Here is a 5,741-nt window from a genome sequence, read left to right on the forward strand (position 1 = left end):
GACCAGCCAGTGCGGTGACTTAGGGAGGTTGGGTGTTCAGATCGCCAGCGGGCCGGAGTCCTGCTGGGCTCCCGCGCTCTGGGCTCCCGCCGCGGCCGCTCCCGGTGTGGGTGGGGGGCAAAGACGCCCGCTTCCCGGAACCGAGTACGAGGACTGAAGAACAACGCCCTCCCCATAACCCTCCCCTTCCCGATTCTGCATTGTGGGGCCTCAGGCTGCACGATCGTCATAACCTTGAGAGAGCAGCCTGGCGGGCGGGGTTGCTGAGCCTGTGATCAGTGCCAGGGAAGAAAGGTGTTTTGTCACCCCTAAAGATGACGATATAAAAGGGATTCAGCCTACATCTTCCCTTAGATTTTGGATTCAGTTAGGTGCATTTCTCTGCTCTGTTTTAATGTGGAAACATTTTAATAGGCTTGGTTCAGTTCCCAATAGAACTGACAAAAAACCCCACAACTGAAATAGATTAGTGTCTTGTTAAAAGTCTCAGCAGAAAGACCCAGGACTGAGCTGCCATAGAGACAGTATTTAGCTCTTTAGCGATTATTGTGGTTCCTAAAGGCGCTATTATTATAGTTGTAATATGGTAGAACTTAGAGACCAGGGTTCCACTGCATTAGACCCTGTACTCACCCTGTGTCTACACACACGATCCTCCAGTGGTTACAGTACCAGCTTAGGACCTGGGAGACCCCAGGTTCAATTCTCTCCTCTGCTAGACTTTCTGTATGCTCTTGGACAAGGCCCAGATCCTCAAAGATATTTTGGTAAAAACAATGGCAGATAGGTACCTAAATACCTTTGAAGATCTGGGCCTTAGGCCTTGTCTACACTGCCACTTACAGCACTGAAACTTTCTTCGCTCAGGGGTGTGAAAATACAAGTTTTAGCGCTGTAAAGTGGCAGTGTAGATAGCGCTACAGCCCTGGGAGCTACTCCCCTCGTGGCGGGTTTTTTTTTACAGCGCCGGGAGAGCTCTCTCCCAGCACTGGAGCTGCAACTACACAGCCACATTAAAGCATTGTTGCGGCTGTATAGACATGCCCTAAGTCTCTCTGTGCTTCCAGGGGTGCTGGAACAATTTTTATAATGGGGGTGCAAAGCCATTGAACCAAAGTGTAAACCTGTATATAATGGAAACCACTTCAAGCCAGGGGGTGCGGCAGCACCCCTAGTTCTAGCACCTATGTGTGCCTCTGTTCGCCACCTGTAAAATGGCTCTTCCCTACCTCCCGGGAATGTTGTGACGATAGATACTGTCCCATTGTCTGGAGTGGCTTGTGACCACATGTGCCAACCTCAGAGCAGACTGCAAAGAAGCAGGGCAGAGACCCCAAACTGGTGGTATATGCCCAAGAGGACTATCTTGCCAATCAGGCAATTTGGACTTAGTGATAGTTGGTTGCTATCCACCAAAGATCACAAAATATTCAGGTTTTTCCCAGTCCCAAGAGACCAGTCACTTAACCCTGGCTCAATTTGTACCTTAGATCTCACACCAAAGATGCTTACAGCCAATCCTATAATAAACTAAGGATTTATTAACGAAGAAAATAGATGAGAGTTATTACAAGTTTAAAGCAGGCAGACATATATACACAAATAAGTTATAGTCTATGGTTCCAAAGGTGAGAGTTGTTGTAGTCCGTCAGCTTTGAATGTCTTTTAGGGCTAAGCCAGGTTGACCCTGGGGATCTCTGCTTCTGTTTCGTAACTTTGGCCCTGTGAGAGTCCAAACAGCATAAGAGAGGAGACGTTTTCTTGTCAGCTAGTTTTACTTCCTTCTTCCAAGTTTCAACCTGATGGGACAAGTCCTTTTGCATCTAGCCTCTTCATAGCTGCAAGGGGGCAATTAACAAAGTCTTTGTATTGTGATGTCACACGATGGCCCATTTAGTTTTGATAGGCCTTCTTGATGGGCAGGAGATGATCCCTCCTGACTGGATTCATAGTTTCAAAGCAAACATTTTTTTTACAGTTACAAAGCAAAAACTTATATATTACCTTATAGTATGTGGTAAAGATATTATAGGTGAGATGAATGCATGCAGCAACTTACAAGCATTTCATAAAGTCTAAACACCAAACACATTGTTATAGGTCCAATATCCATTTTAAGCATACTAACACACAGGTGAACAAGACTGGTTTCCACCAATGAATTTGTCAGAACTTGGTGTTAGGGGGCTTATTCCTTCACCCACTTACTTCCCTGGTTCTTCTCGCATGAACAGAGAGCAACAATACCCGAAGTCCAAAGGTGCAAACAATTCGATGTTTATTGGGGTGAACTTCCAGCAAGCATGATTCCAGTTTCCTTCCTTAGTATCCTCCTTCCCAGCTCTGACACCACAGAGCCTTACACCTGTGTCCCTGTTCCCATTTCTCCCTTTAACCAAACAGGATTCCAGTTTCCTTACTCCCATTCCCTGTTCCCATTTCCCCCTTTAGCAAAACATGGTTCCAATTTCCTTACCCTCATTCCCTGTTCCCATTTCCCCCTTTACACACACCCACCCCCTCCCACCAAGGCCCCCTCACTTCCTCATTGACTACAGATTATATAGTAAAACTTCAGTTCTGCTTAGCTATACCTTAACCAATCATTTTCCTGAAATTTAACTAACCAATCCTAACATATTGTAACATGATTATGTAACCAATTATATGCCACCACCTTAATTAGTTTACACCCAGCAAAATTAATTATACAGCAGACAGGAACAATCACAGAACCAGACAGAGATTATACAGACAAACAATAGCAAAGTAGGAACTATAATGACAAAACAATACAGAAGTGAGGATTTCACATCCCAGTATTGATAAGTGAGTTCTTGCCAGATAGGATGCTGTTTCCTTTTTACATTTTCTAGGCACTTCCCTTTCTCTGGAGGTGATAGGCATTATCAGGACAGGATTGTATTCAGGACAGGATTGTATTCCTTACAGCCCAATAGCACCTTCTTTCAATGTGACTAGTTTGGAATGTGAGGATGTGACCTGTCGCTTCCTAGCTTATGGCTGCCTCTGCTGCTTAGCCAAAGGCCTTAGCCTAAGCACAGGGCCTCAGACTGTCACAGTAAGAGAAGGCCCTTACACCAGCAGACAGTGATTTTGATTCTTTCTTTTATACTTCTAGAACTAGCCAAGTGATAAGAATACCCCTAAATTCTTAAAGTACAGGCCTTTACAGACAGGCCTGAATATCTATATCCTAACACTTGGCTGAGGCCTAAAGCCTTGGCAAGAGCTGGCACCTGGTCTGCCAGCAGCACAGATACGTTAAAGACTGTGAGATGCTCAGATATCACAATAATGGCAGCCTAATAAATGAATAGATATAATAGTGACAGCCAGCTCCAAAGATCTTACAATCAAAGTGTATAAGATCAATAAGTGGATAAAACAAAGGGGAGCAGAAGGAAATGATGGGACTACATTGGTCCTCATGAAAGACAGTGGTCACAGGAGCCAGCTGTCTACCTATTGTTACAGGTGCTTGTTAGGGGATGTGTGCTGCTAAGTGCAGGGATATGAAATATGTTGTACAATCCCCATTTCACAGCTCTGTCCTGTGTTCCAACGAATATTAAAGAAATCCACATTTATTTCAGGCTTTGCCTCATCATCCACTGGCACAATACAATGATGTCAGTCTGTGATATTTTATGGCACTTATCACAACCATATCGAAGAGCCAAACAACAATTAAAATTTGCATGTAAAAAAGTTAGCAAGGTGAAGAAACAAATGCTTCCATGTAATTATGGTGTTCCACAGAAGAAATACAATGATGTGGCGCCTCCCAGGGTAGATAAATGGGATGATTGGCTACCCAGGCAAAGTTTGTTTGGTGGCAGTCTCAGCAGAGAAGCTAAGGTTCAAGAGCTATAAAGACTTAACCCCCACCTAAAGCTGTCGCCTCCTTCTTATGACAAATGGACAGACTGGCAGGGGATGTCTGTGAGATGCATGCACAGCCAGTGTCTTTATCATCCCTGTTCTGCAGATAAACAGAGGACTGCAGTCTCCAGCTCTGTCAGGCAAGCACATTTAATCAGCTCTAGAATTATTTTGAAAAAAAAACCTCAGACCCTCCCTAGATATTTTTAATTAATGTCCCTGTGCCCCTGTGCAGTTTAAAAAAAATAGTTTTCGCTCTGTGCCTCAGTTTCCCCCTGTAAAATGGAAACAACCATACTTACTTTCCCAACTCACAAGAGGGGTGTGAGGATTAATTCCCTGATGTTTGTAAACACCTTTGAGATCCTAATATGGAAGGCTCTAGAGATGTGCAAAGTCTTATTATTTATTAATAAATTATCCGGATACTGCAGAGATGATGGAAGCCACAGCAGTACCTGAGACAATAATATGATGTACACATTACATACAGGTTTCAGAGTAGCAGCCGTGTTAGTCTGTATTCGCAAAAAGAAAAGGAGGACTTGTGGCACCTTAGAGACTAACCAATTTATTTGAGCATAAGCTTTCGTGAGCTACAGCTCACTTCATCGGATGCATACATGAATTCAGAAAGGGCAGAAACAGACACTGAGTCTCACATAACACTGTGCTGTGCTTGTGGTATATCTGCTGTGACTGGATTCTGATTGTTTTGTTGACGGGGGAGAGGGGACTCAAGTCCCCTGCAGGGAACCGAGAACCCCAGTCTCTAGACTTGTATAGTTAGGGTTCTTGGGTTACATGACAGAGACCAGCTACATGAACAGTGTGGTAACTGGGGAGACCGCCTGTCTTGAAATTCACAGGGTCTGATTATCAGGGGTCTGTCTCACATCCTGTGAGTCTCCATCTTCTAACAATTAAACATGGTTAGGGAACTTTCTCTCTCTGTGGCCTCACAACTATTAACAAGCGTGAACCACAAATTGTCCAGAGAAGATGGTTAAGGAGTGACGTGATTACAGTCTAAAAGTACCTACATTGGGAACAAATATTTGCTAATGGGCTCAGTCTAGCAGAGACAGGTATAACATGATCCAATGTCTGGAAGTTGAAGCTAGACACATTCAAACTGGAAATGAGGTATAAGTTTTTTTAACAATGAGGGTAATTGACCAGTGGAACAATTAACCAAGGGTTGTGGTGGATTCTCCATTACTAGCAATTTTAAAATCAAGTTTGGATGTTTTTCTAAAAAATATGCTTTAGGAATTATTTTAGGGAAGATGTATGGCCTGTGTTATATATAATCATCAGACTAGTAGATGATCACAATGGTCCCTTCTAGCCTTGGAATCTATGAATAAGTTTCTAAAAGTTCAGATGCTTAATTAGACTGGAACTCTCACAAGCTCAGACCCCCTCTGGAGATTTCTGGCACTTCTCTAGCAGCCAAACATAGTTGGGAGTGCTGGGCTTTGCCTCCTTGGGAACTCCTGGTGTAGAACCATCCTCTTTCTAACTTTCCCTCCTTGGCACACCCACTACGCTGGCCCTTCATATAGCTCTGTGCCAAGTGGGGACCCCCTTATGCCAGGGGTATCCTTCAGAGCCGGCTCCACCCTCTACGTGGCCCCTTTATGGCAATGGAGCATCATAAAAGAGCCACCATGCAGTGGAGAATTGGCCTTGTCTAGTATTCTCAGACAGCAGGATCAGGCAGCTCCGCAGTTAACCAGCAGGGGGTGTGGTTTTATGCAGCCGGGGCATAGCTGTGCGCATTCGAAAGTAAGGCGAGAAAATGCCTTTTTAACGCCATTGAAATACACGGG

This window comes from Natator depressus, chromosome 1, assembly GCF_965152275.1.
Source record: "Natator depressus isolate rNatDep1 chromosome 1, rNatDep2.hap1, whole genome shotgun sequence".
Taxonomy (NCBI): domain Eukaryota; kingdom Metazoa; phylum Chordata; order Testudines; family Cheloniidae; genus Natator; species Natator depressus.